This window comes from Telopea speciosissima, chromosome 4 (genome assembly GCF_018873765.1).
Source record: "Telopea speciosissima isolate NSW1024214 ecotype Mountain lineage chromosome 4, Tspe_v1, whole genome shotgun sequence".
Lineage (NCBI taxonomy): Eukaryota > Viridiplantae > Streptophyta > Magnoliopsida > Proteales > Proteaceae > Telopea > Telopea speciosissima.
This window is the reverse complement of record NC_057919.1, coordinates 53,134,189-53,161,225: the sequence shown is the minus strand read 5'-3', so window position 1 is coordinate 53,161,225 and position 27,037 is coordinate 53,134,189. Positions and strand designations below refer to the sequence as shown.

The window sequence follows — 27,037 nt, the reverse complement described above, 5'->3', positions numbered from 1 at the left end:
GCATGGGCAATATTGAACCAGAACCTGATATCACTTAGGTTCCAAAAGTTCAATTTTGCGGGTTCTGATCTTCTGTTTCTGATATTGTTTCAACATGCACAACAGGTTACTCCACAATAAGACATCAAATGCTTCACTTCAAACCCAACAAATCATTCTTGTTTTTGGGATTCACATTAATACAAAAATATACATAGACAAAATGAAGGGAAGGAAAAGGTCATTCCAAAGAAACTAAGGATTAAATGGCAAAACAAACACACACACAATAGATAGATAGGTTTAGAGGAGGGAGAGATATAATAAGTGGCAACAAAATGGATCTGGGCAAAGCCCAAGAAGAACCATTTCCAGCAGGCCCGCAAGAAAAACCCCAAGCCACCAAGCTTCCACAGGGAAACAAATGCTCAACAAGTCCATCAGCTCTGCCAGTAACCAAAATATCTAGAATCTTTGAATATTGAAACTAAAGTTATGAGTAAAACAGCTCTTCATCAACATTGAGAGATTTTGACATATTACTCACATACTTCTAGAGAGGGAAAGATACATACAAATGATATAGTTGTAAATAGCATACCTCAGGCAACAAATCCACTTTCCTTCCCGTTACAATTTCAAATGCACATATCTTCATAATTGTCGTCACTGCATATGCCTTCAAAAAATGGGAGAAAAAGTCAAAATATATTTCAAGAACTTCAGCAGAAATATGACTCTTTAAGGTAGCTATACAATTGGAATTAGCAAAGCTTGCTCTTAATACCCATTAGCTGCCTCAAAAAGAAAAGCAAAAAACAGATATTCACCATCCTAAGCATCACAAAAAAAAAAAGCTCTCATAATATCCTTTAGTTGTTTCAAAAAAGAAAAGCAAAAAGTAAATATTCATTGTCCCAAGCATCACATAGGGGGAAAAATTTAAACAGCATATTTTGTCACACAGATAAGAGTGGCGGTGTCAGAATCTGGCACTAACACAAGGTGCAAGACTCAGGAAAGCCCTAAGGAGAATTCACAGAAATACAGCATATTGTTTGTGAAAGTTTAGAATTTATTTCATCTCATGTGTTGACATGAATAGAAACGAATAGACACACAATCTAGAAGAATTTAGCTACATCGACGACAACATTTGGAGATCAACAGCACCCACAGAAATAAATATCTTGGTCTATAGATATTGATGGGTCACTTGAAAGAAAAGGGGCTCCACCCGGCAAGCAGATGCGTCATGTGTATAAAACGAAGAGAAGATATCACCTGATTTATTCATCTTCTGTGACAGCACCGGTTATTTAGTCCTTTTCTTTTTCCATCTTGATGTTTATGACGCTAACAAAAAGCATAAGAAGATGATACCTTCTCATGAGGCCTAGAATCTATTTTGGAAGGAAAAGTAAAATCTTATGGAGCTAGCCGCCTGCTATCATTTTGGAAAACTAGACTAGACGGATTGGAAAAATCTATAGAAAATTGAGGGGGTTACAAAATCCAGGTCTATAATTGAAAGCTTTCTAATAGAATAGGCTGCAGCCAAAGAGGAGTTAAAAGGATGACCGTATTGAGGTTTGTGACAATTGGCACAACATGATATGGGAAGAATAAGACTTTGAGGTTTGTGATAATTTGCACAATATGATTTGGGAAGTATAAGACTGTATTTTCCTCACTTGCTTTCTTCACAAACAGAGGTAATTATTCCAATCTCTACAATTGAATTTCCATATCATCGCATATCCTCTCCCCCCCCCCCCCCACCCCCCAAAAAAAAAAAAAGAAGGAGAATTCAAGCAATTTGTTAGTAGATAAAGAAAATTAAGAAATACCTTGACAATGTCATCACTTGGATGAGCCTCTGCCACATCACATAAGTTCCCAGTGATATAGGAAGCAGAAAACTTTCCGTCTGCAGTTCCATATTCCCCCAAGACCCAACAAATTACCTGAGACTCGGCGCAATTAACAAAAAGGACAAAGAAGTATCCCAGAATTGGTTGTATGTAAAGAAAGGATGACTAATATGCAAACTAAATAAAACAAAACGAAGTACTTGCAAAAACAAAGACGGCAGCTTTGGCTCTCCAATAATCCGTAGATAAGACTCTACCTGTACCAAAAGAAATAAAATGTATAAGTAAGATAACAAAAAATTTGAAAAGGAGTACAGATGAAATGAAGTAAATTGGAGAAGCACTCTCACTGAGGAATTGATGAATCAAAGAAGAAATGGCATAAAGATGTTATAGATAGTTCAAATAGTAGTATTGGGGTTTTTATAATTCTTAATTATAGTCCTATACTAAGAAATAAGGGCAGGTGACACATGATTTATAATCAAAATAATATATGAGATTTTCAGTTTGAATCACCGAAACAGAAAAATTTTTCATCACTTCTTATTAAGGAATGGAAACTTCGTATTTTTTATTTCCTATGCAAAAGACTTCCAAATCGATCTTGTAAAATTAAATGGTATATATATTATTTCAAAGTACATCCCCCTCCCCCTAAAAACAAGAGATTTTTAATTCCTACACTAGAAGAACATACTCAAATGACTCGATCACCCAACATGGATTAGTTGCAGGGGTAGTAATGTGGCACACTGTAGCAGGTCGTACATATGGCTGGTAAAGTGTTAATATAAAGCTAGGTTAGGGTTAACCCAGCCCCAATTAAACCCACAACAATTCACAGCAGTCAACTAATATTAACCCCCACAGCAGGGTACAAACCAGGCCCAAAATTCAGATTTAGGGTGCAAATAGAAACTCAGGTTTCAGTCAAGTAATGGGACTGAAATCAATGTCGAGTGCAGGCCTAGGTATGCAACAAACCCTCCAAGTAGGGGCTGATTTGAATGGCCAGAAACAAGACTACCAACAGAACACCAAAATTAGAAAGTATAGAACTGGGTGTAAAACCCAAACCAGCTAGCAATTTGGATCCAAACTTGGATCAAGTGTAGTGATTGGTAAAGGGAACCTTTGCACCAAATTTCATCCAATTGTGATGGTTGGATGTTGAGATATGAGAGAAACTCCAAAATAGAAGGTTATGGAAAATCTCCAAAACAGTGCTGAACTTGGGCTCCAATAGTAATCGAGTGTAGATCTTGATGGTGGAAGGCTTTGCTGCAAATATGAAACAATTCTTATGGACAGAGGTGGAGTTATGGGATGGGAATTGTTGGAATATGGGTATTTGGGTATTACGTGTGACATGGGTCAATCCATGATATAAGATCGACCCATGGGGTGTTATTTCTATTTTAGTTATTTTCCCTTTCCTAGTTCTATTCTACCTCTATTTAACTAGTTAGAATTAGAGTTATATTTGGGCTGTGACACTGTTCACGTGAACAGTGTCGTGAACAGTGTTTCACGTAAACAATGTCGTAAACAGTGTTTCCCTTTGTAATCTCTTTTATTATTATTATTATAAATAGAGAGCTTGACTGATCTCATTAATCAATCAAGCCATTCACTTATTTCTACATGGTATCAGAACCTAAACTCGATATCTGAGAAATTAATTCTGTTCTCCTCCATCGTCTCCCTCCACAATTGATCTCTCCTAGATCAAGTAACCCATTACCCTAAAACCCTAAATCAACCGAGACCCTCCTTCTCTCTTCCCTTCTCTCGTTTCCATTATTTCATGGGGGCAGTACTTTGAGGTGATCTAAATATGATCTAGTACTTGCCCTAGAGTTTACCTCCTTTACTTTATCCTATTTTATGATCTCCATGCACAGTGAGATCCATGTTTGAAGATTGAAGAACTGCAGATTTTATTTTAGAAGACCTGCAGATTTTTTCTCGAAGATTAAAGACCAGCAGATTTATTTCTCTTGAAGACCAGCAGATTTATTTCTCTCGAAGACCTGCAGTATTTTTTCTCCATGTTTGAAGACTGAAGCACTGCAGAATTTTATTTAAAAGACCTGCAGATGTTTTAAGACCTGAAATTTTTTTTTCGAAACCTGCAAATCCATATTGTGCGAAGATCTGCAGACTTCTTTCCTCTTTGTTTTTTAAGACCTGCAGCTGTTTTAAAACACCTGAAGCAGTTTTTTGTTGAAGACTTGCAATTTTTTGAAGACCTGCAGCAACTTTTTTGTTGAAGATCTGCAGATTTTTTTGCAGGAGTGCAGTATTTTTTTGAAGACCTGCAGATTTTTTTTCTGTATACAGATCTGCAGCTTCTCTTTGTTTGACAACACTGTAGTTGTTTATTTATACAACCTGCAGAGTTTATTTTGAAGAACTGCTGCCTATTTACCTATTGCAGAATATTTTACAATTTCCTGCACTTCTCGGTTACTAAAGTTCTATCAGTATGCCTGATTCAGCTGCATCCACTGCTACCACCAACACTAGCCAATCTTCTACACAAGGGACCCATCATGATTATCCCTCTTTTCCAGTCAGCCTGATAAAGCTCGATGGCACTAATTATTTATTTTGGTCTACACAAATGTTTCTTTCCATTGATTCAAGGGGCTATAAGGGATATATATATGGTACCACTGTCAAACCAAGTGAAGCTGGTACATTACAAGACAAGTGGAGTTCCAGCAACTCTCTTGTTATGGCTTTTCTTCTCAGTGCAATGACTCCATCCATTGCCCGTGGCTATACACTACTTGATTCAGCGGCAAAAATTTGGAAAGCTGCTAAAAGTACCTATTCCCAGGTAGGGAATGATGCACAAGTTTATGATATTCAACGAAAAATCCATGCATCCAAACAGGGTGAACTTACTTTATCTGAATACTACTGTGAACTCCGTAGCCTGTGGCAAGAGCTTGACTATTATGATAACTTTCAGCTTGATTGTCCTTCTGATATTACCAAATTTCAGCTTAGGGAGGATAAATTCAGAGTATACACTTTCTTGACTGGCCTTAATGTGGAATATGATCAGCTTCGGTCTCAAGTTCTGAGTCGTTCACCTTTTCCCACTTTGGAGCAAGCCTACTCTATGATACAATTGGAAGATACTCGTCGTTCCACCATGTTACCAACTACACAGCCAGAGAGATCTGCTTTAATTTCTTCTAGAGGTAGCTCTTCTAGTACTAGTACACGTTCCTCGTCTGAGAAGGAACCTCTTAAATGTACTCATTGTGGAAAGGAACGACATACTGTGGATTTTTGCTGGAAGTTACATGGTCGGCCATCTGACTCTTCTGATGGTCGTAGTGGTGGTCGTGGTCAAGGCCGTGGCCGAGGTCGTGGTGGCACACAGGCCCATCTTTCTGAAGCTACTGAAACAGCCCCTACTACCACACTTTCTGCAGAGGAACTTGCTGCCTTTCGTCGTATGATGACTACCTTCGCCTCTTCATCTGCACCTGCCTCTACCTCGACTGTGGTTCCCTCTTCTGAATCGAACCTTGTTTTCTCCAAACCAGGTATTTCTTTTGCTGGTCATTGTGCTTCGGCATTATCTCATCCTTGGATAATCGATTCCGGAGCCACTGACCACATGACTGGTCAATCCAATTTATTTTTTTCGTTTTTCTCCCTGTTCAGGCAAAGATAAAATTAAAATAGCCAATGGTTCTCGTTCCTCTGTCTCAGGGAAGGGAGCCATCCATTGTTCTCCTTCTTTATCTTTGTCCTCTGTTTTACATGTTCCTAAGTTAACTTCTAATTTGCTTTCTATCAGTAGTTTGACATTTGATCTCAATTGCAAAGCTATTTTTTATCCTTCACATTGTGTCTTTCAGGACTTGGGGACAGGGAGAACGATTGGAACTGGTAAAATGCGTGGTGGTCTCTACTTGCTTGACAATGATCTTATCTCTAATGTTGTTACTATGTCTGGCCAGGCTCTTACTGCTACTTCTGTTGAACATCATTTATCTGAATTGCACCGATGGCATCGTCGACTGGGCCATCCACCTTTAGGAACCTTAGCTAAGATTTTTCCTATTTTATTTTAGCATTGTAACCCTCACTCTTTATTATGTGAGGCTTGTGTTTTTGCAAAACAAACTCGTTCTGTTTATTCTAGTTCAAATAAAAGATATTCTAAGCCTTTTTCTATGATTCATTCTGATGTCTGGGGTCCCTCACGTACCTCTTCTATTTCTAGCTTTAAGTGGTTTGTCACCTTTATTGATTGCCACACACGCACCACTTGGGTTTACTTAATGCGACACAAGAGTGAAGTTTTTTTCTGTTTTAAAGTCTTTTATAGCATGGTTCAAACTCAGTTTCCAGCTACCATTCAAACTCTCAGGAGTGACAATGGTCGTGAATATTTAGATGGAGCCTTTCAAATATTTCTTGCTACTCAGGGTATTATTCATCAAACCAGTTGCGTTGACACTCCACCCCAAAATGGAGTGGCTGAACGCAAAAATAGACATCTTCTTGATGTAGCTCACTCTATTATGTTTGAAATGCATGTTCCTTCTCATTTCTGGGGAGAGGCTGTTTTAACAGCTACTTATCTTATCAATAGGATGCCCTCTCGGGTACTTGACTATAAATCTCCTCTTGATCTTTTGAAGGGGTGTTCTTCTTATATTATTCCTCCCAAAATTTTTGGGTGTGTTAGTTTTGTTCGAAACCACTATGCCCATGGCAAACTTGATCCCCGCGGTCTCCGCTGTATTTTCATTGGTTATTCTCCCACCCAAAAGGGGTATAAATGTTATCATCCTACATCTCGTCGTGTTTTTGTTTCCATGGATGTCATTTTTCATGAGGCTGTGGCTTTCTTTCCATCTTCGGCACCTCTTCAGGGGGAGTCCATTCCTACTCTAGAAGAAGTGCCGATTCCCATTCCTCCTCTACATGAACCTATTGATGACTATCATGTACCTTTAGATAATGATGTTCAAGGGGAGCAACAGGTACAGCCAGTGAAAGATTTCACACAGCAGTATTATCGAAAGAAAAAAGGGCAACAACAGCCCACCACTTCAGCATATTACCAGACCAAGAGTTGTCCTCTGACCCAGGATCGAATGACACCTCCTCTGGTAATATTTCTAATCATTTAGATGCTGCTACTTCTCCTTTTACTTCTGATCCATCACTTGATCTGCCCATTGCTCTTAGAAAGGGAAAAAGGTCTTATACGCAACATCCAATATCACAGGTTGTTTCGTATGAATCTTTATCCCCATCATTTCATGCTTTTGTTTCCTCTTTATCCTCTGTTTCCATACCACAGACTTGGCAGGAGCCATTTGCAGATACTAGGTGGAAGGAGGCCATGATCGAAGAAATGCTAGCTCTAAAGAAGAGTGGTACATGGGATCTTATCACACTTCCACCACAAAAGAAGACTGTTGGCTGCAAGTGGGTCTTTGTAATTAAACAAAAAGCTGATGGAACTGTTGATCGTTTTAAAGCAAGGCTGGTTGCTCGCGGATTTACTCAGACATATGGGATAGATTATTTGGAGACTTTTGCACCTGTTGCCAAAATGAACACTATCAAGGTAATTCTCTCTTGTGCTGTGAACTTAGGATGGAGTCTACAGCAACTTGATGTTAAAAATGCCTTCCTCCATGGTGAATTAGAGGAAGAGGTATATATGGATGTCCCTCCTAGGTTCTCATCTGCTGCAACTCATGGCAAGGTTTGTAAACTTAAGTGTGCGTTTTATGGTCTGAAATAATCACCACGTGCATAGTTTGGTTGTTTTTAGACAGCGATGTTGACATTTGGTTATAAACAAAGCAATGCAGATCACACTTTATTTATCAAGACATCGGGCAGCATTATTACTCTCCTCCTAGTATATGTCGATGATATAATTGTAACTAAAAATAACCTTGCTGAAATTTTCAAGTTGAAGAATTATTTGGCCAAGGAATTTGAGATTAAGGATCTAGGCATACTTCGCTATTTTCTAGGGATTGAAGTGGCCCATTCTTCTCAAGGGTTGTTCTTATCTCAACGCAAGTATACTCTAGATCTTCTTTCTGAAACTGGCATGTTAGGCTGTTCTCCTGTGGATACTCCCATTGAGGCAAATGCTCGTTTCCGAGACACTGATGGTGAACCAGTGGACAAAGGGAGATATCAGAGGCTAGTTGGGTGACTAATTTATTTATCTCACACTAGGCCTGATATTGCCTATGCTGTGAGTCTTATCAGTCAATTTATGCATGATCCCCGGTCTAATCATCTGGAAGCAGTATTCAGGATTTTGAGATACTTGAAGTCGGCTCCTGGTAAAGGAGTATTATTCTCTCGTCATGATCATCTACAGATTGAGGCCTACACTGACTCAGATTGGGCTGGTTCCCATGATCGAAAATCCACCACAGGTTACTGTACATTTGTGGGTGGAAATTGTGTTACATGGCGCAGCAAGAAGCAAACAGTGGTGGCCCGTTCTTGTGCAGAGGCTGAATTTAGAGCTATGGCTCTTAGTATTTGTGAACTATTGTGGCTCAAGACTTTGTTACAAGATTTGAGTATTCATATTACTCTGCCTATGCCACTCTACTGCGACAGTAAATCAGCAATAAGCATTGCCCATAATCCAGTGCAGCATGATAGGACGAAACATATTGAAATTGATCGTCATTTTATTAAGGAGAATCTGGATAATGGGACGGTTTGTGTTCCTTATGTGCAATCTGGGGAACAGTTGGCTGATGTGTTCACCAAAGGCTTAGGTGGAAAAGTTTTTCAACCTCTAGTGCGCAAGTTGGGCATGATTGATATCTACGCACCAACTTGAGGGGGAGTGTTGGAATATGGGTATTTGGGTATTACGTGTGACATGGGTCGATCCATGATATAAGATCGACCCATGGGGTGTTATTTCTATTTTAGTTATTTTCCCTTTCCTAGTTCTATTCTAGCTATATTTAACTAGTTAGAATTAGAGTTATATTTGGGCTGTGACACTGTTCACATGAACAGTGTTTCCTTTTGTAATCTCTTTTATTATTATTATTATAAATAGACAGCTTGACTGATCTCATTGATCAATCAAGACATTCACTTATTTCTATAGGAATGAAATTAGAAGGTTTGGGGTTATGGAGCAATCCAGCCAAAAGAATGGTCTGCAACAGCAATCGAGTGGGATGATTGGTGTTGTGATTTGGCACTCAAAGTCTCAACAGGTTCTGGTGGATGGATGAAATTATGAGACTCAGATGTTGCAGCCATAGTACTAAATCTCACGAAATCTCGGTCGAGATCTCGAATATTTCGAGTATCTCGACCTGACCGAAACGAAACAACAGCTCGAATAAAAAAAATGCAAAAACTCGGTCAAAATTTCGATCATCTCGCGATATCTCAAGATAAAATCAAAATCTCGCGAGATATCGAGATTCCTTTTTCAAAAGTAGCTTTATAAATACCAAAACTTGTTAGTCTTAGTCGAAATTTCAACCGAGACTCAACAAGCTCTGGTTTTTTGGGTTTTTTTCTCCTTGTTCTTCATCCTTTCACTTCTCCTTGCTGATTCTTGCACCGGCCTTCGAATCTTCGCCGCATCTACGCCGGAGAACACACCATTAGCACATTTGTGAAGCTTTTCCACTATTTCAGGTAAAACCAATTATTCCAAAAATGCTTTTTTGAAAGAAGCATGATCAGTACTTGTTTGTTTGTGATGAAATTAATATATGTTAGACACCGGAGGCCGATCTACAATCTCACGGTGTCGAAATTTTTTTTCTATATATATATATATATATATATTTTTTTTTTTTCTGCTTCAAAATTTTGATTTTCTTACAACAAGAATGTAAAAAAAATAGGGGTTATGTACATTATATGGTGATCAATTAAATATTTTCTTCATCCATTCCCAGTTTTGAGTACGAATCCCACTCACAGGGACATAGTGGATCATCTTTTGTAGATGACATCTTTTCCTACCCAACCCACTAGCCGTACCCGTACATGCTCCCAGAGGCGTCATATCATAGTGGATTAGTGGGTAGTACTTCTTCATAGTTTGGTGACCTAGATCCTAGGATAGGTTACCTTCAGCATGCATGGTTCAAAATCTCACGATAATTCGGTGAAATATCGCTTAATTTCGTATATCTCGAGCTTACAGAGATGCGAAATCAGGTCGAAATGAAAAAATATGGTATTTTGGCTTAAAGTGTCACGTGAAGGGGGGCTTTAATACAATATTTCGCAGATTTCGGTCCATATTTCGACTGAGAGCTACATTTGCTAAAGAATTTCAGTCTTTTGCCTATTCTTCCACTCTTCCAAGCTCTCATCCAACACTCTAGCCATTGTTCAAGCACATTGTTGTCGGATTTTCGTCGGTAAACTCATCGGAGGGTCATCTAAGCTCATCATCCAAGCCTTTTTCCACTATTTAAGGTAAATTCTATTTCTCTAAAACTATTTTTTTGAAAAGACTATGTACAAATTTTGTTGGATGGTGATGATATTAATATATGTTAGACACCGGAGGCCGATCTATAGCCTCACGGTGTCAAAATTTTTTTTCCATACATATTTTTTTTTTAATTTTCTGGTTTTAAAAATTCATTTTCCTACAATTAAAATAGGAAATAATTAGGGGTAATATGACTTAGATGGTAATGAATTAAATATATGTTAGACACGAATGGCTGATCTATGGCTTCACGGCGTCGGATTTATTTTTCTGCTCTTAAATAATTATTTTAATTTTTGAAAATTAAGAAAAAAAAAAATAGAACTAAATAAGGAAAAATATGAGTTTTAAGTTTAAAAAATAATGAAAAAATATGAAAGTTATTTCTATATGTTTTGAAATGCATTACATGTATATTATGTTTACTAATTTTTGGTTTTGTTGTGTTAGGTCAATACTTATATTAACATTATATATAAAAAATTGGTTTTAATTATGTGAAAAATATAAGGGTTAGGGAAAAAATATGAAATAACTATACAAGTGTATTAGTAATCTAAAAGTGTCAATTGAAGTGCATCTACATTAAGTTTTTTAATTATTTGTGTTACTTACATTGCAATAAACAAGTATCATTATGACGGATTGTGATAGACAACGTGCGAAGGGCAAGCAAAAGGTGGGGGAAAGTAGTCAACAAAGGGGGCGGAGGGAACAAAGAGAATCGAGGGAACAAGAGAGACCAGCCAGCCAGCATAGGGGTGACATTGCATGGTTACATAGCACTCCCATTGATGGGGATAAAAGAAAATCTATATATAACTATTGTCACATGCAATTTATGGGAGGTGGGTCCAGTAGACTTAAACAACATCTGATTGGAGGATCTAAAGATGTTGTAGGTTGTCATATGGTCCCTACTGAAGTAGCCAGGGAGATTGGTGATAGTTTGAGGGGAAAGAAGAAGAGGAAGGCTGACAAGCAAATGATAAGAGAACAACTTGAGGATACGGTGAGGAGTTCGATGGGAGGAGGAAGACAATACAATGATGATGATGCTGATGATGAGGACATTGCAGTCCCTAATGACATACAAACAGCAGAGGAGGCTAGGGATTTTAGGCGGACTGTTTCAAGGAGTAGAGTAAGTTTTCAAGATGATCAGCAGAGACAAAGAGTAGGGGTAGTAGAGGAGCTGGCAATTCTGGAGGTCCTAGATCTTTGAATCCTTTTAGAAGATCACAAAGTGTGAGGGTAGCCCCAACACCTCTACCAGTACCAGTACCACCATCAACATCTGATCCTAAATTGCATAAGAAGAAAGGAAGCAGTCAACCCAGAATCAAAGGAGCATGGAAGGAGATGAAGGGATTGGTTAAAGAATCAATAGCTAAGTGGATGCTATACCATACCATCCCAGCAAACACTGCTCAAGGCCCCTATTATGAGACCATGATAAATACCATTGTAGAGGCTGGCCCAGGATTCAAGGGCCCCACCCCATATGAGGTAATGAATGTTTATCTATCTCAACAAAAGAGTGAGATTGATGAGTACATTAGTGAGATGAGAAATATGTGGGAGACATATGGGGTGACTATAATGGCAGATGGATGGACTGGGCCTACAAGAAAGTCCATCATCAATTTCATGGTTTATTGTGATGGGAGGACAGTGTTCCTCAAATCTGTGGATGCATCCAAAGAGATAAAGGATGCAAAATATATTTACAGATTGTTAAAGGAAATAGTGGAAAAAGATGTGGGTATTGAGAATGTTGTTCAGATTGTAATGGACAATGGAAGTAACTTCAAGCTGGCCGGTGAGAAGATGATGAACAATAGTAAGTACCGGCTCTTCTGGACTCCTTGTGCAGCCCATTGCATTGACTTAATGCTAAAAGATATGAGAAAGTTAAAGTTGGTGAAGACTGTGGTTGAAAGTGCAAGACAAGTCACCAACTTTGTATACAACCACTCCTATGCACTCAATCTATTGAGGGAAAAATGTGGGGGTGACTTAGTTAGGCCTGGCATCACAAGATTTACCACCAACTACATTGCCCTTAAAAGCATTGAGACAAAGAAGGCCGGGCTGAGAAGCATGTTTGCTTCTGAGGAGTGGTTTGAATGGAAGGGTTCCAAGACTGCAAATGGGAGGGAAGCACAAGCAACGATGTCATCTGAGGACTTCTGGACCAAACTAAGCAAAGTGGTGAAAGTTTTGGAGCCAGTAGTTAAAGTTCTACATGTTGCTGACTCCGCTCTGAAAGGCCCAACCATGCCAGTCCTATATGCTGCAATAGACTTGATGAAAGATAGTGTCTATAGTGTGGCTCCTCGCAGTAGCAAACACTTCTTAGATATCATAAATGCTCGCTGGAAGAATCAACTTATGCATTCACTGCATAAGGCTGGTGAGTAAATTTGTTTTATGTTTACTAATTCATAGTATTATTATTTACTAATTACCTATGCATTTGACAATACCTCTATTCTATATGTCATATTTCAGCATACTACTTGAACCCTAAGTATCAATATAACAATAGGCTTGGGTTGGAAACTCAACTTATTGATGCTATGAAACAATTAGTGAAGAAGTTGGAGCCAGATGGTGCACTACAAGCAATTTGCAACAATGAGGTGAATTCATTTGGAAACTCAACTTATTGATGCATTCAAATAAGTAGTGAAGAAGTACTTACTAATTTTTCACATGGGTGTAGATCAAGGTATTTAGGGATGCATTAGGAAGTTTTGGAACTGAGGCTGCGATACAAGGCAGAGCACATGGTGATGCTGGTAATTCTTTTAAGTTTTAAATTACATATGTATTGAAATTTGAAAGTTGAAACAACATTTGACACATGTCTTTTTTGTTGTAAACTTGTAATGCAGCTGAATGGTGGATGTTGTATGGGGAATCAGCTGAAAACTTAAGAAGAATAGCAATTAAAGTCCTTGCCCAAACATGTTCTGCATCTGGTTGTGAGAGGAACTGGAGTACCTTTGCACTCATCCACTCCAAGAGGCGCAACAGATTAGGGTCTCAACGTTTATCTGACATGGTGTATGTGCACTACAACTTGAGGCTGAAACAGCAACACATACGCATGGGACATGAGGGACAGAGGGGCACCATTGATCTAGCTGACATCTTTCAAGTTGACTCAGATGATGAGGACCCTATTGTGGATTGGGTGAGGGATAGAGGTGAGCCAGTGTTGGATGAGGAGGGAGGTAGGCCTGACCCCATGATAGCTTCTGAGATTGATGCTGATGTGGACGAGTATATGGCTGACGAGGGTCAGATACATGCAAGGGAAGCCTCACCCATACCATTCCAGCCCATTGGTGGCAATGTTGCTGATGATGAAGACTGGTCTAAGTCCTCAAATTATGATGATGGTGATGATGGTGATGCTGGTGGTGGTGATGGTGATGCTGGTGGTGGTAATAATGGTGGTGGTGATGTTGGTGGTGGTGATGCTGGTGAAGAATTTGACGGCATGCGAGAGCGTTATGTGGTAGGCCAGGAGGCCCAGGATACGGCACCTGTAGAGCCACTCCGATTCACTGGAGAGACACAGTTTGATCATGCCACATAAGATACGGACCACGAAGCACGTGCCCCCGCACCCCCACCCTCAAGAGGCCCCCTACATACATACAACAGGAAGCTTAGGGGTCGACAAACACAGTTGCAACCTGATCACATGGACATTGATAACCTATCTAGCTCTGTTGGTGGTTTGAGTATGGGTGATAGGGAGGGAGGACCGACTGGACATTGGCGTGCCCCATCTTTTGACGCACATACCACTCCATTGGCATCGGATTATGGTGCATCACAACCTTACAGTGGATATGGATATGGATCATCATCATATGGGCAGTTTAGTGGGATAGGGGACTATGACTACCAGTCCCAGTCCCAGGGACATACTGGATCATCTTTTGTAGATAACATCTTTGCATACCCTAGCGGACCTAGCTACCAACCTCACCAGCCATACATGCAGCCAATGCCATCGCCTCTTGCGCCGGCGCCAACATCATATCACAGTGGATCATCTTCTTCACGGACTGGATCGATTGGTAACCCTAGCTTATATCCTAGGATAGGTTACCTACAGTATGTTGATGATTCCATTTACGTGACACTTGTGGATGACTACACTCGTTTCTTCTCCGATTCTATACCGTGGTCCACATATGTCCTTCAAACAGAGAGCAATGGACGTCGACTCCAGCGAGGCATGAGTGGGATTGATCCAAGGAGGCACAACAACTACTATTAGCGGTTTAGCACTTGTAATTTGAAACTTAAGTTGTGATTTCATTGATCTATGAACTTGTGAGTTGTGACTTGCGAGTTGCGAGTCTTGTAACTTACTGACTTTGACACTTAGTGTATTGCCTTTAAGGCTTTAAGCGAGTTATTGAATATTATGGAGTTTATGAGAATCATGGAACTCATCAATGTGTATTGGCTTTAACTTGATATGTGATGAAGTTAAATACTATTATTAAATATTAACTGCCTAATCTATGTGTATTTAACTATTTATACATTAGGGTCGGCGACCGTATGTCAATCAAGGGTGCAAGCCCAAAACACCAATTTGAATTCATATTTTTACAATTTTATGGTTTAAATGTGTTTATTAAGCTTAAATAAGGATGTCCATGAAGTTTCAGGCCTAGATATGGCCAAATACCCCCCGAGATGGACCCCCGAAATATTACAGAAAAAATGCAATATTTCGATCATATTTTGCAATATTTCGGGTATCTCGGATATCTCGGTAGGCCCGAGATACTGAGATATCGCAAAATATTAAACCTTATCAGCATGTTGATGATGCAATTTACATGACCATAGTGGATGACTACACTCGTTTCTTCTCCCATACTATGACTTGGCATTCATTTGTCCTACAGTCGAAGAACAATGCACGTCGGCTCCATCGGACTATGAGTGGGGTCAATCCTGGACATTGGAGTAATTATTATTAGAATATTTGTAAACATTTGAGTCACTAGATGACTACTTGACTTGTATTGGACTATTGGGGATATTATCATATTGATATCATCTTCTTAGCTTGTTATTTACTTATTGTACTTAATATTATGACTTAAGTTACGACTTATGAGTCATTCACTTTATGTTTCCAACTTCCAAGTCAATTTACTAGTTTAAATTGCTTATTAATCATTAATTTATTATGTCCTCTAGTACTTAAAGTCTTAAATAATGTGTATGTGTAATTAACTAAGTTATACATTAGGATTCGACCGTAAATTGCCAATCAATGGTGCAAATCCAAAACACCACTTTGGGTGACTATTTTTGCAATTTGAACATTTAAATGTGTTTATATAGCCTAAAATAGGGTTTCTATAAAGTTTCAGGCCTTAACTTGGCCTAAAACCCACCGAAATGACCTACCGAAACATAACAGAAAAATGCAAAATTTCGACCGAAATATCCAAAATTTATTTCGGATATTTCGGTCAGCCTGAAACACCGAAACGAAACGAGTTTTCGAACTATGGTTGCAGCAACCTTCAACTCGCAGAAGCAGCGCAGGGGTCTTCAATCGATTGGTCGCAGCAGAAACAGATCTGAACCTTGTTTGTTACTTGATTCTGATCTTCAAGAGGTCCTCACAGCACTTGTAATAACTTCGAATGGCAGCAACAATAAAGGGGATCAAACAGGGTAGGAAGAATAGGAAGATAAAAAGAAGAAGATAGAGAAGACAGAAGAAAGGGAGTAGGGGGAATGGCTCTCTCAGCCTGGGTCTCTTACCCACAGCTATCCCAGATGTTGAAACAAGGAGGTTCTCCCATAATTCGATGGCAAGCTTGGCCAGCAATTTTCTATTCTCAAAATTGTGTTCCTTCCTTATAATAAGAGGCCTATTAATAGCTTAGGCAAGCTTACAATAAGAATAGAAACTACTAAATCCTAACTAAAATAGAAGGTACTAAAAATTAGCTACTAAGGCTTTATAATCCAGCCTTCTAAAATAAAACAAGGAAGGTCACTAAAATAGAAACTAAGGAAATTAGCAACTAAGCAGTTGGGGAAGGGACTGGTCAAAGACCAGATCTTCTGTCAAAAATCGTGGCCAACAAAGGCTCCTTCTAGAAGTCAAGCTGGCTGGCTCGAGCTGGTCTCCTTGGCTGGTTCGAACTGGTCCAAGTTGGGCTGACTCGAACCATCTTGGTTCTTCTTCGTTCTCTTCATCTGGTCAGAATCTGCATCAAGTGTAGGCTTACATAAGGTTGGCATCTAATTTTAGGTCCTAGATGGATAGTTGGATACTAAAATAGCAATCCAAATGGGCAGATTAGCAATCCAAATGGGCAGATGAGGATGGGGCTCAGATGCAAGGAGGCGAACAAAATGCTTATGAACAGCATCTTAGGGAGAAGAAATTAGATAAAGGATTAAATGGACATAGGTAACTCATAGGATTTTGCAACAGGCAACTCCAGCTCAAACTAGTTTCACCCTAGAAATCTTACCACCAAAATCACTATTAAGTGGGTGATCATCTAGGGGAACTCCATGGATAGACTGCTGGTACTTAGTATTGGTGACAATCCATTTTAAAAATTGGTAAGCCAAGTTCCAGACCCTGGTTTTACACCAACCTTAGTTATATAAGACAGAGAGAGTATCCTGGATAGCTTGAAGTACAAAACAAATCTTAGAAGTTCTTCAAATTTTGAAGCCTTGGGGTTAAGAAGACAAAAGTTGTCATTCTTTTATTCATAGCTGTCAAGGCACCAAGGCAGTCGCCAGGCACCTTGTCGCTTGTGTATCTGCCCAAGCGACCAAAGTGTGTACACAAAGAACATACATTTAGGTATGGGTCTTAGTGATTATACTTCATAACTTACTTCATTACCTGTTAATGTTATAATAGATCACATTGCATCGTAATATGGTGTACAATAACATCCAAACCAATGATACATTTAAAGAAATCTAAAAAAAAAAAAATTAGCTGCTGAATATGGTGCTGTACCTAGGTGAGGCCTAGGCAATGCCTTGCCCATCCCAAAACACCTGATTGCTAGGTGTCACCTGAATACTTTCATTGGAATTCTATTATTGTGTCTCAAGGGGAAGGAGGTTAAGGTTTTCTTCGAAGTCCAAAAGAGATTGTATGGCAAAACATTAAACTTGCTTATCATAAAATGGATGGAAAAAAGCATGAATCTATATATTTTTTTTAAATTGAACAGATTATATATATAACATACTTGTTACCTATTTCATACACAAAATAATCAAAAAGCAATCATAATGCAAATTTAAGATTTGTAATAGAAAAAGTAAACCATTTGGTGTCTAGATAAATCGAGTGGATTTACTTACAGCAGAGGATCACAGTTGACTATCTGCACCTTCATCGTCCTCCCCAAATCCTTCAGGAATTAACCACATTAAATTATGTGCCACCTTAACATTGACAAGATTGCCTGCATGCTCAAAGACCTAATTCATGGTCTGTGGAGAAAGATGCCTAAACAGGACTCATTGAAGAGCCACAAAGTTATGGCATACCACAATTAAAGCAGATCAACAAGATGTAAAAGCAAGAGCAACAATAAAAGCACCTGAATAAACCATTGGTTACTAGGCGCATACTGCTCTGCAAGTTCAATACATCGTGATGCTATTTCTGATTTGTAGTGATTATCATTAATGCTTATCATGTACTCAATCATGCGATCAACTATCACTTCCACATTGGAAGACTTGGTCATTTTATAAAGCAGTTCAAAAGTCTTCCTCTTTAGGGTATCATCTGGATCCTGTGGCAGGAAAGGATGGTTTAGCAGATAAACAACCCCTTATGGTTAGTATTACACATGAAAAATAGGAATATTCAACTGCAAAGAGTGACACAAATGACATTGCATAGTATTCGACGCATGCCACAAGAAAAAGTTCAATACTCAGAATGTAGGCATTTTATACAAAGATAAGACGTAAACATTCTTTTTTTTTGTTTTAATCAACATGTAAATATTACATAACTAAACAATAAATATGTCTACAAGCCATATCTGCATCTTAACTCATTCTATTTTCTTATTCCTTCATGAGCTCCACGACAAACTTATGAAAGGAATCCAAGGAAGAAGAACTAGATCTCAAGTCAACACAGAGAGACCATGTACATTTCATGAGTGCAGGCGCATTTCTTGGGTGTGGATGTGTATCCTGGGGTCTGAAGCATCTGACAGTGAAATTTTAGGATGTGGAGTAAGGATAATAATTCTCACTTCTCAACCAGAACCACATAAGCCTGCCTGTGCTAACCCACCAACTGACCCGACTAATAAGCAGGCTAAAATCAAGATAAGGCCGATTATTAAGTGTGCTAAGCATGGATATGGGCACTGGACCCCATGGAATGTTTAAACCCCTCCAATCCCATCCTAAACCAGCCCGAACCTGCCTAATTAACCAAACCTGTCCAATTGCCCAATTATCCAATTTTTACCAATAAAACAATTTAGATTCAAGTTATTTATGGTTTATATTAGACTTCATTTTTAAAAGAACTTCCTAAACCCCACCAGGCATTGGGATGGACATGGTTATCACTGTCCATCTATTCATCGGGAGGATTTAGGCCAGGCCCATGTCCTATTACCCTGCCTAATCATATCTGGTGACTGCTGTTGCTGTTACAGCTACTACTTCTCTCTCCTCCTCTTCAATGGCAGTGGAACAGCAACGGTGGCTACAATCTCCTTCTTCTCTGTTGGCTGCTGTTGCTGTTGCTGCTACTGCTCCTCCTCCTTCAATGGCATTGCAGCAGCAGAGGTGGCTGCAATGTTCTTCTCTTGTGGTAGCTGTTGCAGCTTCTACTTCTTCGTCTTCCTCCTCCTCTTCTTCTTCTTTGGTGGCAACAACAAAGCTGCTACTGCCTCAGTCTTCTCCTGCAGAAGCACCTGCTGCTTCATCTTGTCTTCCCTTTCATATTCTTCTTATTTCATTTCTTTTCCCTTTTTTATTTCCCTCTGTTTCTAACTCTTTCCACTGGGGTTTCCATTTTCTGGCCTGTTTCCTGAGGCCTTTTTTTAGGGTGCCTTGACAGTAAAGCAACCGACACCTTGGCCTTCACAAACAGCCTTGGTGCATAGGCAACGCCTTGACAACTAGGCATAAACTTTTAGGCAACCAATCCATATTCTGTGTAGTATGCTTTCAGGTTATGTACATCCGTACATACTCTTTTTTTTTAACCCCGAATATTACCTGGGACCCGGGCCAGCCTCTAGAGATTTATTAAAACCAATCAATGAATAAAGAATACAACGGGGGGGACATGCCACCTTACCCCAACCCTAAGGAGCAGAACTCTCAGAACTCTCACCTCAACCTTGAACCCGACCCTGAGAACCAATAAACAAAAACCGAAACTACTATTTCCTTAGAACTGGCAATCCTGCCTCGTCTTCCCGGAGTATCCGCTGTAGATCCACAGGCAGCTGGTTGCCAACGTGGTAGCTGATGGAAGAACCAGTGTCACAGGCTAGGTTGGCCATCGAATCCGCCGCCCTGTTACTCTCTCTATAAGCAAAGGTAACCATAGCCCGAGTAGAGTTAATTAAGGCCATGACCTCTTGAAAGTAATACCATCCCCTCCAGAGAGTACACCTCTTATGGTTAACCATTCTAACGGTGGAAGCAGAGTCAGAGTTAACAACAACATCAGTAAGGCCCAACCCAAGGCACAGCTTCAACCCATCTCTCAAAGCCCTCAATTCAGCCAAAGAGTTAGTGCACTCACCATAGAGGGAAGAGACGGCTACCAAGGCAACACCCTCCTTGTCCCTGATGACCCCTCCTCCCCCATCCACCCCAGGGTTGACTCTACAAGCACCATCCACATTAAGCTTCACCGAGACGTACGGAGGGCACTAATAAACAGGAATAGGCCGCTGCATCCTAGCCGGAAGTGCCGATAGGCCCAAAACCTGCAGAATTAAGCCATCTCTATGGGAAGTTGTACGCCCCACCTTGGAGGGGTACAAAAGGCCCCTCACCCACAGCTTTAAGCACTCAACTATAACACTTGCAGACCGCCTGCATTCCCCATGTCTTCTATTATTCCTCTCCTTCCACAGCTCCCAAACTATTAAAGAAGGCAGAAGACCTGTAATGTATGCCCTTAGGCTGCTACAACTAGCCAACCCCTGCCGAAGAAGAATACGAATCTTGATGTCCTGTAAAGGTAGGAGTTCAATGTCAAAGACACGTGAAAAGAAACCCCAGACCTTCGCTGCAGTGCTTCCAGCAACAAGCCAATGATTGGTGGTCTCCCTCTTAGGCCTCCCGCAATAATTACATTTCGAAGCCAGAGGAATGCCTACCGCCATTAAAGAGTCATCGGTGGGGATTTTCCCATTGATGAGCTGCCATGTAAAGAAGGCTACCTTCGTGGGCAAAGACTGATTCCAGATCCATTCAGCGTAGACAACCTCAGGCGACACGCTCCGGACTTTATTCCAGATTGATTTAGCAGTGATGGCACCATCACTAGAGTCAGTCCACACCAATGCATCAGCCTTATCAGAAAGGTTAAAGTTTCCCTGCAGGATGCTTTGCCTGACCCCAGCTGAGTGAATTCGGTTCAACACTTCCTGTCTCCAAGAGCCATCCTCATTCATAGCATCCGTAATGCACAAAGTCATGTCAACCTGAAGGCCGTTGTCCACTACATCAATCAAAGGGCCAATCCCCACCCAGTTATCCAGCCAGAACAAGATGTTCCCGTCTCCAACTAACCACCGCGATTTCTCAAGCAAGAAATCTTTATAAGCCAAGGCATTCATCCATGATCTCGACTTTAGCCCACATGCCCCTGCCAAGCCAACATGAAGACCCTTGAAGGCTTTAGCTCTGAAGAAAGAACCCCATAGCGAAGTACCAGCAAGAATCCTCCACAACCTCTTGAGCCTTAGTGAGAGCCTAAAGTCCTCCAGCAGCCGAACCCCCAACCCCCCTTCCTTCATAGGCCTACAGACCTTGTACCAACTCACCCAGTGCCATCACTTTCCCCACTCTAAGCTCCCCCACAAAAAGTCTGCAAAAATGTCGTAGATCCTCCCAAGCACAACCTTAGGAGGCTCCAAGGAGGCCAAAACATGGATGGGAATAGATGCAAGAACGTGTTTTAACAGCGTCACCCATCCCCCAACAGATAAGAGCCTTTCCTTTCCATCCTGCCACTTTGTTTCTTATTCTTCCAACTAGATCATCAAAGAAACAAACTTTAAACCTTCCAGTGTAAAGAGGGGCACCCAAGTCAATTATAGGTAACTCCTTCCTTACAAACCCAATGATGGTCCCCACCATGCGAGCTCTTGCCACTAAAACCCTCTTTCCCAACACAAGGCAGCACTTTTGCTTATTTACTAGCTGCCCCGAAAAGCTTACATATCTACTAATAAGGCCCAAGATTTGCTTCAACGAGGTCTTCAAACCCCTGGTAAAGATAATAGTATCATTTGCGAATAGGCAATGGGAGATTCCAGGACACCCTCTTGGAAGCCGGAAGTAAAATGCTCGCTCCTCGGCAAACAGATTTTTTAGCCCCCTACTCAGAACCTCTTCCGCCAAAATGAAAAGAGCAAGAGATAGGGGATCCCCTTCCCTCACTCCCCTGGAAGACTTGAAGAAACCTGAAGCAGCGCATCTCATTACTATCGAAAACTAATAGTTTTCTGTAGTCTTCCGAATCAAACCAATCCAAGCATCAGCAAAACAAAATTTGGAGAGCACTAAGTACGGGAAGTTCCACTCCAGACGGTCATATGCCTTAGCCATGTCCAATTTGAGAATAACATTTCTTCCCCGGGCCTTCTGGTTCAACTCCTGGGCGATCTCCTGGACAATGGAGATGTTATCATGGATGCACCTGCCCTGGACAAAAGCTCCCTACTCTTCCGCTACCAAGTGAGGTAGAAGACCAGCCAACCTAGAAACAAAGATCTTGGCAATAATTTTATAAGAGAAATTACAAAGGCTTATGGGGAGGAAGTCAAACATTACCTCAGGGTTGTCCTTCTTGGGGATAAGCACAAGATAGGCAGACGTGAAGCTCCTTGGAAGACTGCCCCCTTAAAAAAAATCCTTTACAGTTGCCCAGACATCCCTGCTAATAGCCGCCCAGCAAGCCGTGAAAAAATGCCCAGAGAAACCTTCAAGGCCTGGAGCACTGTCACTAAACAAAGCAAAAACAGCCCCTTTCACCTCCTCCAAGGAGGGAGAAATCAGCAAGGAAACATTGTCCTCCTCCGACACCACCTGAGGAATATGGTCCAGCAGTCCCTCATCCACCAAGCATCCCTGAGTAGCAAAAATATCTGAGAAGTGACTCACTGGTGCTAACAATACTCCCTTATGGTCAATAATCCACGAGCCATCAGCCACTTTAATTTTAGGGATACCGCCAAGCCGCCTCCTGACATTAACCATAGAGTGGAAGAACTTAGTGTTCCGATCCCCCTCTTTTAACCATGTAGCCCTAGACTTTTGCCTCCAAAAGATTTCCTCCTGCAGCAACACCCCCTCGAACACTTTCCTGGCCTCCACAAGGGCCCCCATGGAATCAGGGCTAGCAAGGAGATCGCTAGCCACCTCCGCCCTGCTAACCACATCCTCAGCATCCCTAACGTTCTGATGAATATTGCCAAAAACCTCCCTATTCCATGTACGGAGTGCACCCCGAAGTCGCTTGAGCTTCGCAAATAAGACATATAGCAAGGAACCAAAGACAAACAGCTCCCACTGAGTCTTGATAAAGTCATGAAACCCCGGATGCAAAGTCCACATCTGTTGAAACTTGAAAGCTGAAACATGTCGAGTATTAGGGTCTGTAACAGAGAAGCTCAAGGGCGCATGATCAGAGCAGGTTCGACTGAGGTGGGTAACCTCACACCTAGGGAAACCTGCTAGCCAGGCCGGGTTCAAAAGAAAACGGTCCAATCTGGCTAGGACCCTCCCTGCACCAGTTTGATTATTAGACCAAGTGTAACAATTTCCAGCATACCCCACATCCACGAGACCTAGGCTACTAACAAAACCACCAAAGTCATCCATAGACACAGAGCACGCATGCCTACCACCAGCCTTCTCCAAGGGAGCTAAAATAGCATTGAAATCACCACCTATCATCCAAGGGAGAGAGGTGGACCGAGAGAAACGATCGAGTGCCTCCCACAGCTCCCTGCGCTCAACAGCCGTACAAAGTCCATGGACGAAAGTGACGTGGAAACTTTGCGCGTTGGTTGCAAGACATTCCAGTGTGACAAATTGACCACCCTCCTCTACCACAAAAACCTGCAACGTGCTCCTCCAAAAAACCCAAAGCCTATCGGTAGTATATACCGAATCCAGACCAATCCTCTTCAAAACAACTTGCGCCTTGGAGAGCTGTGCTTTTGGCTCCGCTATAACAACTAAATCCGTACCATATTGCTTAACCAACGCTTTCAATCGCCTAGACGTAGGCTTGTGTCCACACACCCCGTGCATTCAAAAATAAACAAATCATTTGGAACCAGGGAGAGCAGAATCCACCGGTCCCATTAGCCTCGTGATGCCTCGCTGAGCACCCCCCTTCACCTGCCGAACTCGCTTTAATTTTTTCCTTTTGTACACATGAGCTACACTGAAGAAAAACGACCGTGGAGATTTGCGTTTTGCCCTGGGGAGCTCCACCGTCCTCCCCCTACCACCTTCTTCTCCCAGCTTCTAAAAGGTTCTGCAGAGTCTCTCCCCGAGAGTGGCATTAAATGCCCTGAAGCTCTCCAATAACTCAACTCGGTTCAAGGGAGCATCATCCCTTGAAATCGCTTGCCAGTCGTCTTTAGAGCATAGACGTTGGGGAGCCCTCCATGGACTGCGAGCCTGACCTCACCAAAACACCATCATTTACCCCTTCAGTCTTTGCCTCACAGATCACCTCCAGGCGCACAGGCACAGGTGCAACCACGGCTGTTGCCTCCAGACCACCATCGCACGCCCTCAAGGAAGCATGAGGGATCACCGCCCCTGCAGCCCCGCCAGGAAGCTCCCCACCCACCATGGCCTCACTGGGCACCGCCACATCAATCTCTGCAACCACACCACGAGACCCCCTCCCGCCAAGAAGACCATAGCCCCATGACCATGGCTGCCCAGATCGCCCCCTACGGCAGAACCTGGCCCCTTCCCAGTAGCCCCTAAGGCCCCTTGTGAAGCCCTTAGGCCTGTAGGCCTCTAACGTCCTCCCCTTCCAATCAAACCACGCCCAACCCCGGCACCACCCTGCTTCGTCATACTACTATGCACCACTGCATCTGCTCACGAAGAGCCCTTGCCTCGTGGAATAAAAACACCTTCCAAAGTCCTGTCCCCATTTGAAGCCACAACCTCCTCCGCCAGACCAACATCCACAGAAGGAGTGGCCACCTTCTCGCCTAAACCAGTTTGAGCAGCACCGTACCTTCCTTTTAGCGATTTCCTGCAACAGTCCTTGGAATGTCCTAGCTTTGAGCAAAAGTCGCAATAAAGGGGAAGCCGTTCGTAGACAACCTTTAGATGAAAACCCTCAAAACCACACCCAACCCAAACCTTCTGACGAAGCGCTGCCCACAAATCCACCTCTATGCACACATGGGCAGCCACCGTGCGCATACAGTTAACTGTTACCCCATCAATTTTCAGAACTCTACCAATAGCACTACTGATGGACACCAAGTAATTCCCTTGGAAGAAATTAACAGGCAACCCTGGAAGGGAAACCCAGATTGGCGCAAAGGGCGATTCCCAACCAGGGATAAAACCCGAGGTCCATTTCATGAAAAGCAGCAGAAACCCTTGGACATAGAGTTGTTCCTTTACCCAGACCTTAACGAAATCCTCCTGAGTTGCAAATCGTAGAAGCACATGCCTTGGATCAAGGGTCGAAACGACGACATCCCCTTGAAGAAAGTACGATTTCAGTAGAAACTCCTTGATCACAAATAAGGAAGGTCTGCCATGGCTGCCCTTGGCAATCAAGGTCGACGAGAAGGGACGCTCTAACCTCTCCACCTATTTCTTGGAGAAAAACACAGTAGGCTCACCAAACAACATCAACGGCCTCTTGATCTCCACCGCCACCGGTGGCAGAGCTAACGAATGTAAAACCACCGAAACGAAGGATGCTGGCGAAGCACCAGCAAGGTAGGGACCAGGGAGCGATCCTCCCGAGGTAGGGGAATCGCCATAACCTAGGCCCTATGTTGGAGTTAAAATAAAACCGCAAGCGTACGGGTCAATCGTAGCTACGGGTCGAACACGAAGAGATATACGTCACTCTATTTAACTAACTTAAAAATAATGCAAAGTGAACCAAATTAAAGTGTTAAATTAAACTAATTAAACTAATGAAAATCAATGCATCCTAACTCATAAGCATAAGCATCTAACAAAATTAAGGGATTAAATCGACGTCCTAACACATGAGCATCTAACCTATCAAACTAAAGCGAATTAAAAGGAATAAAAATGCAGCCACACATACTAACCACATAAAAAAGAAATAAGGGAATAAAAATGCATCCACAAACCACAACCATATAAAATTAAAATAAAAGAAATAGAGGGAGAAGAAGAAGAAGATAGAGAGAGATAGAGGAGATGGAGAATGAGATTGAGAGTTTAGATAGTAAAACCTGGATGTGCTTGCATGAATGTAATTGAAAAGCTTGAATACTTGCATAAACTTACCATGGCCTCCTCTTCTAAACCTTCAAGTCTTGTCATCAACTTAAGAACTTAGACTAGAAGGCTTAAAACCTAAACTAGAATTAAGAAATTACAACCCAATTGAAGACTTAAATTGAAATTAAAGCATAAACTAAACCTATTTTAACCATTAACTAAAAATCATAAAAGCAAACTAGAACTTAGAAAAGCCAAAAATCACAAATTTGAAGGAGAAGAAGAGAAGAAATTTCACTAAGTGAATGAGCAAAATTTACAAGAGAGGTAGGGGGTATTTACAGGGGAAAGGGGAGAAGAGAGAAGAGAGAAGAGGGAAGTGTAGGAGAAATATTCCCTAAGAAAAGAGAATATTCTCTTCTCCTTCCTCCTTTACATTGCCTTGAATCCCAAGAAAAAAGCAAAAAAAATAGAAAGAAGGAGAGAAAAGATTATTGTTTACATAAACCTTCTATTTCTAGAAAACTAAATTTCTAATTCTAACTTGTGCTTCTTTTTCTTTGTAGATATCTTCTCCAAGCAATAAAATCAAACCATCTTTGATTTTTCAACCTTCCATAGATGAGAAAATATCTTTTAAAATAAATCTATCCCAAGTGAAATTTCAGGAATGCCTTTGAAAAGTTGGAAGAGAGAGAAAGAGTGATGACTAGGATAGTGATGACTAGGATTCCACTCAACCGAATAACAAAATCCCCAATGTGTCCTCTAAAAATCGCGGGGCATTAAATGCAACCCATAAAAATCGTGGACACCTTGTGGGCCTTCAAAATTAATGAAATCTAATGGCAATGTGGGTCCCTCCATGTGGGTAGCAGTCCTTCTCTCTCTTTAAGAATGCAAAATTGCCGAAACGGCCTTGTACTTGCAGTAAATCTCCACC

General features: G+C 41.3%; 1 long non-coding RNA gene across 1 annotated transcript; it reads right to left on the bottom strand.

Annotated features, from left to right (window-relative positions):
- Positions 1–298: 298 nt before the first annotated feature.
- Positions 299–18,393, bottom strand: LOC122659743. Its single transcript, XR_006332537.1, has 6 exons — positions 18,003–18,393; positions 17,761–17,892; positions 2,054–2,110; positions 1,830–1,946; positions 581–658; positions 299–425 (listed from the first exon to the last, which is right to left on the bottom strand). It is a non-coding gene; the product is annotated as an uncharacterized LOC122659743 (long non-coding RNA).
- Positions 18,394–27,037: the final 8,644 nt, after the last annotated feature.